A 15,432-nucleotide genomic window follows, 5' to 3' on the forward strand; every position below is an offset into this window, starting at 1 on the left:
ACAATAGATATTTAGTTGTTGTTTTTCTTATCTATTTGTCTATTCTGTATCTTTAAAGTGGAGCATTTAGGTCATTTACATTCAGCATTAATATTGAGATTTGAGGTACTGTTCTATTCATTATGCTCTTTGTTGCATGAATACCTTGTGTTTTATTTTTATTGTGTTATTGTTTTATAGGCCCCATAAGATTTATGCTTTAAAGAGGCTCTATATTGATGTATTTTGAGGTTTTGTTTCAAGATTTATAACTCCTTTTTAACATTTCTTGTAGTGCTGGTTTTGTAGTGGAAATTTCCCTCAGCCTTTGTTTGTCTGAAAAAGATTATCTCTCCTTCATTTATGAAGCTTAGGTTTGCTGGATACCAAATTTTTGGCTGATAATCATGTTGTTTAAGGAAACTAAAGATAGGACCCTAATCTCTTCTTGCTTGTAAGGTTCCTGCTGAGAAATCTGCTGTTAGGTTTTTTAAAAATAGATTACCTGGTGTTTTTGTTTCACAACTCTTAAAATTCTTTCCTTCATGTTGACTTTAAACAGCCTGATGATCATGTACCTTGTTGGTAGTCTTTTTGCAAAAAAATTTCCAGGAGTTTGTTGAGTTTCTTGTATTTGGATATCCAGATCTCTAGTAATACCAAGGAAAATTTTCTCAATTATTCCCTCAAATATGTTTTCCAAACTTTTAGACTTCTCTTCTCCCTCAGGAACACCAATTATTCTTAGATTTGGCCATTTAAAATAATATATTTCTTGGAGACTTTGCTCATTTCTTTTTATTCTTTTTTTCTTTATCTTTGTTTGATTGGGTTAGTTCAAAAGCCTTGTCTTCAAGCTCTGAAATTCTTTCTTCTATTGGTTCTAGTGTATTGTTGAAACTTTCCACTGCATTTTGTATTTTCCTAAGTGTATTGTTCATTTCCCAATGTTTTAATTGGTTTTTCTTTATGATATCTGTCTCTCTGGAAAATTTTTCATTAATATCCTGACTTTATTACTTTCTTTATGTTGGTTTTTATCTTTCTTTGGTATCTTCTTGAGTATCTTAATAATTAACCTTCTGAATTCTGTATCTGGCATTTAACAGATTTCATCTCGGTTTAAATCCATTGCTGAAGAGCGAGTATGATCTATTGGGGGTGTTACAGAACCTTGTTTTGTTATATTAGCAGAATTAATTTTCTGATTCCTTCTCATTTAGGTAGACTATTTATTCAAGTAGTTCTTGAATTTATTTTTGATTTGACTGTGTTCTTTTTTAATTTAATGTTTCCCTCCTAAGGATCTGGCTTTAATGTTTACAGTTTATTATAGCCAAATTTGATTTTTGCTGCTTTTAGGGGTGAAGACTCTGTATGAGTTCCTTAGTTACAGAGAGTTTTTGTGCACTGACTTTCCCAGATGCTGGTTATAGTAGTTATGTACTTGATGTGTGGGCAAGTTCACTGTCTCTTATGGGGTTGGAATGTCAGAGATCTCTTGAAGCCTATCTCGTTCTCTTGTGTTGTACATTTTATTTAATTTTTCTTCAGTATTTTATTTAATGAGTTGATTATTTAGGCTTCAGGATAGTAGGGGAGGTATCCCTGAGTAGGCACCAGTTGTAGCTAAAGCAGATGGGTAGATGTAATACCAATGGTGTGCAGAGGTCCCAGGCTTGATGAAGATGGCTGAGGGAGCCCTCTATTAGATGTGCTGAGGTTTTATCAGAGTGAAGGGTAGGAGCTACATCAGGTCACCTGCCAGGCCAGCAGGAAAGCTATCCACTTCCAGGCCTCACTCCTATCCCAGTGTTCCAGCTACTCAGATCAGACAAGCACCTCTTTTCATCTGCAGGAATATTGATGTTCCAAGTGTGGAAGAATTGTGACTCTGCCTCTTGTGCATGCCTGAATCTGGGGAGTGTTCCTCCTGTGGGGCTGCAATCACCCTGAATTGTTCCAGGAAGGCTGTCTATAGGTGCATCCATGTTGTGTTCCCATGGGAGAAGCTGCAGCTGTGTCTGCAGTGGTGTGCAAGGGGGGAACAAGGACCCCTTCTCCAAGACCCTTCATGATCACAGAGACTGCCAGCCTATTGGGTAGAGGTGCAGATTTTCCCTACTGTGCCCAGCACTGCAATTGCGTCTCTGCTGTAAGAAAATTTCCACCAATGAAAAAATCTGGGACTCAAGACCTGCCATTCCGATTCTTTTGTCCCATGGGGCATTCCCCTAATGTGGTGCACTCCCTCTTCCCCTAGGAATGGGACTTCCTGAGAGCCAGAATACAGTGATTGTTACTGCTCTTCTAGGTCTAGCCACCCAGTGGGGCTACTAGACTCTGGGTTGGTACTGGGAAATATCTGCCGCAGATCCACCGATGTGATCTGTTCAGTTCTCCCAGCAGTGGATACCAGCACCTACTCTGATGGAGGAGGCAGGGGAGCGGTGTAGACTCTGTGAGATTTCTTAGTTGTGGATAGGCTTAGTGTGCTGGCTTTCTCAAATGCTGGTTATAATAGTAGTGAGCTTATCATGTGGACAGACTGAAGACCTCTAGTTACTCACAGTGTTGCAGGCAGTGGTGATAGTTGAGGTCATGCGACCATTTTCTTCTTGAGTGCAGTGTTATTATACCTAGAGGTGCTGTAACGGCCTGTGTTGATTGGTCTCCAGCCAGGAGGTGGCACTTGCAAAAGATCATCAGCTACAGTAGTAACAGTGGGATTTGAGTTGCGCTAAGTTTCCCGGAGGAAATATTCTGGTTTGTCAGGTGATGAGTGGGGCTATAAAGCTCCCAAAAGTTTATTTCCTTTGTGTTAAGCTACCGGGGTGGGTGGAGGGATGTCATCAGATGGGGCAGGGTTAGGCGGGTCTGAGCTCTTACTCTCTTTGAGTGGGGCAGGCCACAGCCCCTGTGAAGGACGGGGGATGGTTGCCAGGCCACTAGGGTAATGTTCTGGAGGAAGGTATAAGTGCCTCTGCTGCACAGAAGAGTTTGCTAAGGGAGTCTGGAGTAGCAGGCTGCAACAGTAAGCCTTACCCAGCTCCCAGGCAGTTGGTGAGGCCAGTCTCACTCCTGTAGTGCTCTTCTGATAGCACCAGGTTTAGATCCAGGCATTCTGCGCACAGATGTCAGATATGCCCCAGGCAGGGAGGCAGCAACCATGCTTTTCAAACCATGCCCCTCCCCGTCTGCCTGCAGGGCTGGGTGCCAAGCTTCTGTGCTCGAGTCTGAAGCATACTTCCTGCTTGATCCCTGGGTTCTGATCAAGGGAATTGGTCCCCGCTTGAGATTATATCACAAAATTCATTTGGGAGCTTCTTTCACTCTGCCAGCTCTTCCTGAGCTTGTTGGGTGTCTTCCCCGAGGGCCCCTGTGAGATATAGTCAGGAACAGCTTCCTTAGGTTCCCTATTCCCTAGGGATAGGAATGCCTGCAAGGCATTTTCTGCTGCTGCTTCTACTTTTATGTTTTACACCGCTCCCTCAATCCTTCCCAGGTCTGTGTAGGGTTAAGGCCTTCTCCCATGGTCTGAATTTTCAGATTCCCCAGTGGGGATGTATGCTCGGAAGCAGACTCTCCGCTTCTCACACTCTGGGAATTTACAGGTGTTTTGCCTGTCTCACAGAGTAGGTTGCAGCCTGCCACTTCTTTCAAAGGATCTGTAGATTCTTTCAGTTTTCCTGTTAAGTTCCTGTGTTGGTTCTTGGGGGAAAAAAATAGTGTGAATTTCTCTCCACTATTCTGTCCTTCCAGGTGGGAGGGCCGCACTAACACTGCCTCCAGTCTGCCATCTTAAAAAAAAACTAATTATGGCTGTTTTTAGTAGCATTCAAAAAAATGTTTAACTTTTAATTGCAGGGCTGCAGGTGCAGGTTTGTCATATAGGTAAATTGTGTCTTGCAGGGGTTTTGTGTAAAAATTATTTCATAGCCCAGATAATAAGCATAGTGATTAGCTCTGATGACTGGAGGAACACCAGGGTCCTTGGCCTCATGCCGACGGGATTAACAACACGGACACGCGTGGAGTGGTTTTAAGGAGCAAAAAGTTTAATAGGCAAGAAGGAAGGAAGAAAGAAGAGAACAGCTCCCTGTACAGAGACAAGGGAGGGAGGCTTGGAAGAAAAAGAAACCCCATGCATGGCAGAAAGGCAGTTCATTATATCAGGAGCCTGGGGCAGGGGGTGTCTTGTTGCGTACGGCCCAGAGGATTGGTTTGACCAGGTGTGTCATTCACGTAGCTTGCCAAAAACCTGGCCCTCCTAACTTAGTCCGTTAATATGCAAATGTGGGTCATTGTGATGTTTTGAACACATGGTGTTATCTGGAGGTGGCCATCACACTTGGCACAATGGTAATAAGAAGAGGGCAGGAATCACCATATTGGGTGAACCCGGTTTCTAATGGCCTGCATTTGCATATCAAAGCTTGACAGCCCAGCCCTTCAAGCCGCCTTTTCTGTTAGAAAAGAGATGGTTCAGGGGTTGTTTCTTATTACAGGAAAATTTCCACTGAGAACCTTTACCCTTACTATCCTACCTAAAATCATTTCTCAATAACTCCTGTATTATTCCCCCTCAAAGAGAAGTGAACCTAACTGCTGTTGGGAGGTGTTGGATGATGATTCCTTCTGGCTGCTCCCTGCCTCAAAGGGGCTTTGTGTGGCGGAACAGCGGTTGGGCCTTCTCCTGAGGTTGAATGGTGGGTCCATGTGTGGCTCTGCTCACAGCACCATTTGGAGTTTAATTGCTTCTAGGTGAAAACAGATACATTTTACAATAAGTTTTAAAATATAGGGTTAGAATATAAGTATTAAGGTTACCACCATTAGTGGGGGTCCCATAGAACATAACTGACAGTAGAGTTTGACACCTGTTTGTTACACCAGTGGATTGCAATACCGGTTTGCCTCCACTAGATGTCGATGTACATTACCAGAAACGTTAATATAAAAGTTACTTTTTCCTAGAGAAAAGCATATTTTCCCCTTGATTTGCCATTAGAGAATAACTTTAGGCTCAGGCCATCTTTTTAACTTGCAGTATGATTGGGAGAAATGCATTATTGGCTGGCTAAAATAACTTTAGCGTTAATTGTGACAATTACTTTCCTTTAATTATTATAGTTTTTCATGACTTTCACAGACCCTCCCACAACATCCTTAAGCTTTCTGACTTCTCCCAAACATCTTTCCCTTAAACAACCAGTCATTTCATTTTAGGACAAGTATTTACCATAAAAATCCTTTCTTATATACAATTTCTTTCTTTATAACCTTCTTTTCATAGCTTAGAGTGTCTTATATTACCAATCTTTAGTAAAAAGTCCTATTGAACTTAATGATATGCTTGCTTCTTATCCGTAACTGTTGCTCCTGTTATAAGCAAAACAACCTTGACTAAATTTCTCCTGTAATTATTAATCCTGTTATAAGGATGATAATCAGGCAAAATATTACAGCAATTATAATTTTACAAACAGAATTCCACACTGTGGGTGCTGACACAGTGTACAGTTCTATTGCAAATAGTAGCGTGACTATAACCATTTTCCCAAGAGTGGCATGGTAAATAATTGTCATTTAAAACTTTACTTGCCCAGATATAGTATTTCCCTTTGGAGATTTACAAAGTTACAAATGCGATTCTATGAATAATTAAATCTCCCTGCAAATATGCATTAAGAAGAAGTTCTAATATTTGGTGGCAAATTTTGAGACGAAAGGACAGAAATGACAAAAAGTATCTGTTGAGGTAAAGGTGGGACTCAGTAAGATGCATAGTCCTTCACTCAGTTTCTTATCTTTTATGGTGTTTAGCTTAAGATCTTCTACTTCTCCACATTGATATTCAGGGTGTTCCTCTGGGCTGTCAAGGGTTGCTCCCTCAGCTCTTCAGGCTTTGAATTGAGTGTGATGTATCCAGGAGTTGATTCCTATAACTTTTACTACTGAGAAGATTGAAAGAAGAACAGTGGTGGTCCCTTCCCAGGTTGGCTTATGGAAGGAGAGAGAGGAAAATTTTCACTAATACTAAATTTCCTGGGTTAAAGAAAGGTGGTTTTATTTCCTGGGCTTGGGCTTCTGCTAGTTGTGTTCATTCTTGTTGGAAGTGAGCTAGAGAGGTTACATGCTTAACCAATGTAGAGGTTTTCTGTCTGCAAACAATCTCTGAGCACACTGATGAGTTTTATCCTTTCTCCAGTGAAAAGCTTGGGGAAGGATTTTAAGGACCTTCATTGGCTGGAGGCTGGCAAATAGAGTTTGCCATCCTGAGGGCTGAAAAGTATGCCCTTGAGAAGTGGCCTATTCTATTTCTGCAGGGGAATACTGAGGTTTAATTTCTTTTATGGAGCCCTCCTAGATTAGAAGGGCTTGAAGTGTGTCAGTGCCTTGTGGCTTCCTTGCCTTTGACTTAGCTGGCTGATCAGCTCATCTGTTTTCTTTGGCTACCTCATCTGTTCCCTTTCGATGTTCACTATAATGCATCCCTGCTATCTGTCATGCAAGAAAAACTGAGGATAATAATCTGCTAGTTTCCTGGTGATATTTTATAGTAGATCCATTAGTGGTAAGAAAATTCTTTTCCTTTTCAATGGCAGCATGAGCATAGAAAATCAGGAAGGCATACTTGGAGTCAGTATAAATGTTAGTTACCTTTCCCTGGCTTAATTTAAGTGCTTTTGTAAGAGCTATTAGCTCAGCTAATTGAGTGCTTATGTTTGGGGACAGTGACTACTGCTTATCCTGCCTTACGTACTTCTTGCTTTACTGGGCTGTTTGCTAGCTAAGAGCTCCCACCAGAGAACGGTGATCCTGCCACATTATATGGGGTGTAAACAGTTCAATTATGTCCTGGGGTTAACTTGGAGGCTTTTCTGACTAATAGAGCTATCATGACAATGGCTTGGAAGCATGTTTTAAATAGGTCCTCCTAACTACAACCAAAGTGGAGAAAAATATTGGATTCGGATTTTTCCTGAGATGCCAATTACGGTCAGGCTATAGGAAGAGGGGAGACCTGGATTCGAGAGAAAAAAAGAGAGAAACTGGCTCTAGTGTTTAGAAGGAGGTCTGCTTTCCTTTCTTCAATTTTCAGAATCACCTGGGACTCCTGTGCTATGATGGCAATTTGAGTTGCTGGAGCCGAGGTTTGAGCCCTGGGATCCATCGGTCCTGCCGTACCATCTGTAAGACTGGTCCTGATCCCAGTGACCTCCGCCTCTGGGGGCAGTTCTGTCTCCAGTGGTTTTCACCACAGGCTGAACGGGGTCAAGGTAGCTTCTTCTTGCTGCCTGGGAATTCCTTTTTAAAATGCCCTGGTCTACAATGAGATGCCATCTCACACCAGTTAGAATGACGATCATTAAAAAGTCAGGAAACAACAGGTGCTGGAGAGGATGTGGAGAAATAGGAACACTTTTACACTGTTGGTGAGATTGTAAACTGATTCAACCATTGTAGAAAATAGTATGGCGATTCCTCAAGGATATAGAACTAGAAATACCATATGACCCAGCCATCCCATTACTGGGTATATACCCAAAGGATTATAAATCATGCTGCTATGAAGACACATGCACACATATGTTTATTGCGGCACTATTCACAATAGCAAAGACTTGGAACCAACCCAAAAAAGTCCATCAATGATAGACTGAATTAAGAAAATGTGGCACATATATACCATGGAATACTATGCAGCCGTAAAAAGGGATGAGTTCATGTCCTTTGTAGGGACATGGATGAAGCTGGAAACCATCATTCTCAGCAAACTATTGCAAGAACAGAAAACCAAATACTGCATGTTCTCACTCATAGGTGGGAATTGAATAAAGAGATCACTTGGACACAGGAAGGGGAACATCACACACCAGGGCCTGTTGTGAGATCGGGGGAGGGAGGAGGGATAGCATTAGGAGATATACCTAATGTAAATGACACGTTAATGGGTGCAGCACACCAACATGACACATGTATACATACATATGTAACAAACCTGCACGTAGTGCACATGTACCCTAGAACTTAAAGTGTAATAAAAAAATACATAAATAATAAAATAAAATGCCCTGGTCTGCCACACCAATAGCAACTAGCGGATGTACCTCGGGGATCCTGGACTTTGCAAGCCTGCAAAGCTTCTGCTAGAGCCTCTGTACTTCTCCTGAGCTTTCTCTCTTTCTTTTGGGTCTCCTCATGGTCCCTATTATGAGACTGAAGTGGCCACCTTCAGGAGGTTTTCTAAAGTGCTATTCGGTCCTACAGCTTGCTCCTGTAGTTTTCTTCTAATATTGGGAGTTGCCTGTGTAATAAATTTGTCCTTCAGGATAAGCTGTCCCTTGACTGGATCAGGGGATAAAGAGGTGTGTTCTATTAGTGCCTCTCTCAGCCTTTCCATAAAGGCTTCATGATTTGCACCTGGCTTTTGATCTATTATAGTCAGTTTAGAGTAATTGAGAGGTTTGGCCCTGGTTTTCCGTAGGGCTTCTAAACTGCATATTAAAAACACTTCCTTTTCCATTCATTCCCTGAGCTATTTCCCCAGTACTATAGCATTTCCTGATCTTGCCTAACAGGATTACTTGCCTGGGCTGTAAAACTTCCCACATACTCAACACACAGGGAGTAAGACACTGCAGATAGAGAAAGAAGGAAAGAAGGAAAGATTTTGCGACAGGATAGCTGGAAGACAGCCTTGGGATTAAAACAGATTTGAAGTTGAGATTCACTCCATCCTCACCACTCTGATGAATGAATTCCAGGCCCATGCACCAAAATGATACAGCTCTGATGACTGAAGGAACACCAGGCTCCTTGGTCTCCTGCAGATAGGATTAACAACATAGACACACGTGGAGTGGTTTTAAGGAGCGAAAAGTTTGATAGGCAAGAAAGAAGGAAGAAAGAAGAGAACAGCTCTCCCATACAGAGGCAAGAGCGGGGGACTTGGAACAAAGAGAAACCTGTGTGTGGCAGAAAGGCAGTTCATTACATCAGGAGGCTGGGGGAGGGGGTGTCTTGTTTGCGTAGGGCCCAGAGGATTGGTTTGACCAGGTGTGTCATTCACGTAGCTTGCCAAAAACCTGGCCCTCCTTAGTCTGTTAATATGCAAATGTGGGTCGTCGTGATGTTTTGTTTTTTGTTTTTTTTGTTTTTGTTTTTTTTTTTGAGACTGAGTCTTGCTCTGCCACCCAGGCTGGAGTGCAGTGACCGGATCTCAGCTCACTGCAAGCTCCGCCTCCCGGGTTGACGCCATTCTCCTGCCTCAGCCTCCCGAGTAGCTGGGACTACAGGCGCCCGCCTCGTCGCCCGGCTAGTTTTTTTTTGTGTGTGTGTATTTTTAAGTAGAGACAGGGTTTCACCGTATTAGCCAGGATGGTCTCGATCTCCTGACCTCGTGATCCGCCCGTTTCGGCCTCCCAAAGTGCTGGGATTACAGGCTTGAGCCACCGCGCCCGGCCGTCGTGATGTTTTGAACACATGATGTTATCTGGAGGTGGCCATCACACTTGGCACAATGGTAATAAGAAGAGGGCAGGGGCCGGGCGCGGTGGCTCAAGCCTGTAATCCCAGCACTTTGGGAGGCCGAGATGGGCGGATCACGAGGTCAGGAGATCGAGACCATCCTGGCTAACACGGTGAAACCCCGTCTCTACTAAAAAATACAAAAAACTAGCCGGGCGAGGTGGCGGGCGCCTGTAGTCCCAGCTACTCGGGAGGCTGAGGCAGGAGAATGGCGTAAACCCGGGAGGCGGAGCTTGCAGTGAGCTGAGATCCGGCCACTGCACTCCAGCCCGGGCGACAGAGCGAGACTCCGTCTCAAAAAAAAAAAAAAAAAAAAAAGAAGAGGGCAGGAATCACCATATTGGGTGAACCCAGTTTCGAATGGCTGGTATTTGCATATCAAAGCTTGACAGCCCAGCCCTTCAAGCCGCCGTTTCTGTTAGAAAAGAGATGGTTCGGGGGTTGTTTCTTACTACAGGAAAATTTCCACTGAGAGCATTTACCCTTACTATCTGCCTAAAATCATTTCTTATTAACTCTTGTATTAATAGTACCCAATAGGTAGTTTTTTGATCCTCACCCTCCTCCCACCCTCCATCCTCAAGTAGGCCCTGGGGTCTATTGTTTCCTTCTTTATGTCCTTGTGTATTCAATGTTTAGCCCCTACTTACAAGTGAGAACATGCAGTATTTGGTTTTCTGTTCCTGCATTAGTTCCCTTAGGATAATGGCCTCCAGCTTCAACCATGTTGCTGCAAAGGACATGATTGCATTCTTTATTATGGCTGAATAGTATTCCATGTTGTATTTATACTTTGTTTTCTTTCCAGCTCATGATTGATGGACATCTAGATTGATTCCATGTCTTCACTATCGTGAGTAGTGTTGCAATAAACATATATGCATGCATCTTTATGGAAGATTGATTTATAATCCTTTAGGTATATACCCAATATTGAGATTGCTGGGTCAAACTCTAGTTCTGTGTAAGTTATTTGAGAAATTTCTGAACTGTTTCTCACAGTGACTGAACTAAGTTTTATTCTCACCAACAATGTATAAGCATTTCCTTTTCTCCACAACCTCGCCAACATCTGTTATTTTTTGACTTTTTAATAACAGTAATTCTGGCAGGTGTCAGATGGTATCTCATTGTGGTTTTGATTTGCATTTCTTTGTTTAGTGATGTTGAACATTTTTTCATATAATTGTTGGTCACGTGTACGTTGCCTTTTGAAAAGTGTCTGTTCATGTCTTTGCCCACTTTTTAATAAGGTTGTTTGTTTTTCCCTTGATAATGTTTTTTGTTTGTTTGTTTTTGTGTGTGTTCCAGTAAAACTTTATGGACAAAAGTAGAATGTGGGCTGGTCATAGTTTGCTGACCTTTGTAGAGCATTAGTTTTTTTTTTGTTGTTGTTTGTTTATTACTCATGAATTCGTTTATTCAAAAATAGCTTTTGGATATATGATAATCTCACTCCAACTTAAACTCTCTTATTGATTATTTGATAATAATAACAGGTCAGATATTTTGTAAAAAAGATATATAGCTATTGGATGTCTGCTCTGCTATGTTTACTATTTTGTTTGGTGAACGAAGAGATGGATAAGCCCCAAGGTCATGGAGTTTATAATGTGCTAGAGGAGATAAGTAGTTAAAATAAATACATTTTCTTGGTCTTGGTAAGGATTAACAGGTAAATTTAGATAGAGTAAGGAATGGTGGGTAATAATATAAAATATGGTGTTGCTATTTTTTTTCTTTTTTTTTATACTTTATGTTCTAGGGTACATGTATGATAATGTTTTTAAGTGTCCTTGATAGTGTTCATTCGAGATTCTTCTAACTTTTTGATGTGAGGGTTTAGCAGTATACACTTTCCTCTTATCACTGCTTTAGCTGTGTCCCAGAGATGGTGGTATGTTGTATTTTTGTTCTCATTTGTTTCAAAGAATTCCTTGATTTCTGCCTTAATTTTATTGTTTACTCAAAAGTCATTGAGAGAAAAGGCTGCTTAATTTCCATGTAATTGTATGGTTTTGAGAAACATTCTTAGTATTCATTTCTATTTTATTGCACTGCGGTCTGAGAGTATGTTTGATATGATTTTGGTTTGAAGACGTTTCCTGAAAATGGTTTTATGGCTGATTGTGTGGTCAGTTTTAGAGTGTGTGCCATGTGGAAATGAGAAGAATGTATATTCTGTTGTTTTTGAGTGGAGAGTTCTGAAGATGTCTCTTAGGTCCATTTGGTCAAGCGTCGAGTTCAAGTCCCAAATATCTTTGTCAGTTTTCTGCCTCAATGATCTCTCTAATACTCTGTGTGGTGTTTCAGTTCTCCACCATTATTCTGTGGTTGTCTAAGTCTCTTTGTAGGTCTCTAGGAACTTCTTTTATGAATATTGGTGCTCTTGTGTTGGCTGCATATATATTTAACATGGTTAAGTCTTCTTGTTGAATTGAATCTTTTAACACAATGTAATGCCCTTCTTTGTCTTTTTGGATTGTTGTTGGTTTAAACTCTGTTTCATCTGAAAGTAGAATAGCAATTCCTCCTTTTTTGTGTTTTCCATTTGCTTGGTAGATTTGGCATGCTCTAACTCTGGGGAGCTGGTTCTAGACTCCCAACTTTCATTCCTTGCCTCTTGAGGTTTGAAACCTGTTTTGTTGGAGAGGCCGAAGTGATCTGCTCTGTAGGCCACAATACTTTGATGGGGAAGTACTGGCTAAAGTGTTTCATACAGGCAGTGCCAGCCAGATCTGTGCTCACTCATTTGTGCCAGCAAATGGAATGGCATGGAGGGGTGCCCACATGGGGGTGGGGTCTGGGCAGCATGGCAGACATGGCATGGCAGGGGCAGGGCATCAGTATGGGTGTGGTTCTGGCACCTGTGCATGCATTAGCACTGCAGCAGTGGAAGTGGTGCAGTGGGCTGCCTGTGCCTCAGTGGCAGTGGGGCGCTGGTAGTGTTGGTGAGAGTGGCAGGGTGAGAGGTCATGCCAACATGGTGGGAGGCTGGATGTGTGCACACATGTGTGCCATCGGGGGAGGAGGGGAAGGGCCGTACACTTTTTGCCCTTTCAGTCCAGGGTCTGTGCCCTCCCTTCATCCACTCTCAATGCCTTCCCTCTGAGGATCTGCTCAGAGTGTGCCAGTCTTCCCAGTGTTCCTGTCCCTCGGTGGTACTTGTGTCTTCTGGCTGCATCTAGTTGGCTATCTTGGCTCCCTCTCCTCTTCAAAATTTTCAATGAGCATGTATTTTTTGAGCAGAATATAATAACCATTTTAATGAAAGTAAATTTCACATAATGAACAAGAATATATGACATATATTGTGTGTTTATACTGTATAATTTATGAGTTTATCATTATTATGTTGGTACCTGAAAATGTTTTTCACTATAAAGGATAATTGATGCATTTCTAGAATCATTTACCATCATAATGTTGGTGCTGGAAATCATTGATTTCCTTTCCCTTTATTAAGGAATGGTTGACCTATTTCTGGAATAGTTAGGGAAGATAACTATGGCTTTGCTAAAACTGATTAGGTTTTAAATGAGGAAAATATACAGACTGTACTCACACTGTGGCCTGGGGGCAAAGCGGTCTCTCTCCCCTCTGAGCTCTTGGAAGGCTTATTGTGCATATTACTCATTGAGCACATGTCCTTTACTCCAGTACTTACAATAAGGTGGTTTCATGGTTCCATTTCTTCAAAGTCATCATATTGTGTATAATGGCTAGTGAAAAATAGTCACTTAAATTAATATGTGATGGCTAACGAAAAAAGTCGGGTAGCTTGTTTTACGATGTTACTGGACTGGTTATTTGACACAGTAAACTTGCTCTTTTACCATCATCGAGGCTTAGATAACAATGAATAATATTAGGAAATCAAGGCACAGAAAGGTTATTTGTACCTTGGGCAAAATCACATAGCTCAAAATTGAGAGGGTTATATCTTACTCCATTTTGTGCTGCTATAATAAAATACCTGAGACTGGGTTATTCATTTATCTTATTTTATTTTTAAAACTTTTAATGTTAGGTCTGGGGGTATATGTGGAGGTTTGTTATATAAGTAAATTCATATCACAGCGATCTATTATACAGATTATTTCTTCACCCAGGCACTAAGCCTAGTACCCAATAGTTATTCTTTTCTGTTCATCTCTCTTCTCTCACCCTCCACCCTCAAGTAGGCCCCAATTTCTGTTGTTCCCATCTTTGTGGCCGTATGGTCTTACCATTTAGCTCCCACTTACAAGTGAGAATATACAGTATTTGGTTTTCTGTTCCTGCATTAGTTTGCTGAGGATTATGGCTTCCAGCTCCATCCATGTTCCCACAAAGGACATGATCTTGTTTTTTTTTTATGACTGCACAGTATTCCATGGAGTATATGTACCACATTTTCTTCATCCAGTCTACTCTTGATGGGCATTTAGGTGGATTCTATGTCTTTGCTATTGTGAATAGCACTGTGATGAAAATACAAGTAAAGTGAATGTGTCTTTTTGGTAGACTGATTTATTTTCCTCTGGGTATATGCCCAGTAATGGGATTGCTGGGTCAAATGGTAGTTCTGTTTTCAGCTCTTTGAAGAATTGCCACATGCTTTCCACAATGGTTTAAATAATTTCGTCTGTTATCAACAGTGTATAAGTGTCCCCTTTTCTCTGCAACCTCATCAGCATCTGTTATGTTTTGACTTTTTAATAATAGCCATTCTGACTGGTGTGAGATGGTATCTCATTATGGTTTTGATTTGCATTAGTGCTTGTTGGCTGTATGTATGTCTTCTTTCAAAAAGTGAGACTGGGTAATTTATAATGAACAGAAATTTATTAGCTCAAAGTTCTAGAGAATGGGAAGTTCAAGGTCAAGGTACAGCATCTGGCAAGGACCTTCTTTCTGGGTCATTACATGGTGGCCGGTGGAAAGACAAGTGCGTAAAAGAGGAAGCCAAACTTGCCCATTTATAATAACATTAATATCACCCATAAGGGCACAGTCCCTATGGCCTAATGACCTTTCCAGTGTCCCAACTCTTAATACTGTTACAATGTCAATTAACTTTCAAGTTGAGTTTTGGAGGCAATGAACATTCAAACCATAGCAGTTGGGATGTAAACTCAGATTATCTGGCTGTAGAACTTGGGGTCTTTACCACTCATCTTTAGGTTAAACTGCCTGACATATATATATATATATATATTTTTGAGGCAGAGTCTCGCTCTGTCGCCCAGGCTGGAGTGCAGTGGCGCGATCTCGGCTCACTGCAAGCTCCGCCTCCCGGGTTCACACCATTCTCCTGCCTCAGCCTCCTGAGTAGCTGGGACTACAGGCGCCCACCACCTCGCCCGGCTAATTTTTTGTATTTTTAGTAGAGACAGGGTTTCACCATGGTCTCGATCTCCTGACCTTGTGATCCGCCCGCCTCAGCCTCCCAAAGTGCTGGGATTACAGGCGTGGGCCACCGTGCCCGGCCTGCCTGACATATTAAGCTGGAAAAACATAAAACATTAGCCCAAATATATTCAGACACTGTATTACTTACCTAGACAGCAAAAGCATGATCAGTATATTGTTAGCTCCCCATATTGCTTGTCCCACAGGAGGACACCAAAACAAAAGTGGCTAGATCACAGGTAATATGAGTGGTGGGGTACTCTGTTGATGAGTAGCCAATTGCACATAATAGCTAAGCTGTTTTATAGTTTCCTATTTCCCTTTAAGGCAGCTGACACAGCGCAGTCCTCTACGCTTTGTCTAGATAAAATCTGTTGAGTGGGCCAATGAGGCACCTCATTTGAGCAAATGAGAGAAGGAAACAGATGTTGTGGATAAGGAACCTCTTCTGTTTACTGAGCACCATGTAATATATACTTATATATATGGAGAGAGAGAGAGAGAGAGAGAGAGAGAGAGAGAGAG

General features: G+C 41.7%; 1 non-coding gene across 1 annotated transcript; it reads left to right on the plus strand.

The window, feature by feature from the left end:
* The first annotated feature begins 10,948 nt into the window (after positions 1–10,948).
* LOC115898876 lies at positions 10,949–11,025 on the plus strand. Its single transcript, XR_004058531.1, has one exon. It is a non-coding gene; the product is annotated as a small nucleolar RNA SNORD81 (small nucleolar RNA).
* Positions 11,026–15,432: the final 4,407 nt, after the last annotated feature.

This window comes from Rhinopithecus roxellana, chromosome 7 (genome assembly GCF_007565055.1).
Source record: "Rhinopithecus roxellana isolate Shanxi Qingling chromosome 7, ASM756505v1, whole genome shotgun sequence".
NCBI classification, from domain to species: Eukaryota; Metazoa; Chordata; class Mammalia; order Primates; family Cercopithecidae; genus Rhinopithecus; species Rhinopithecus roxellana.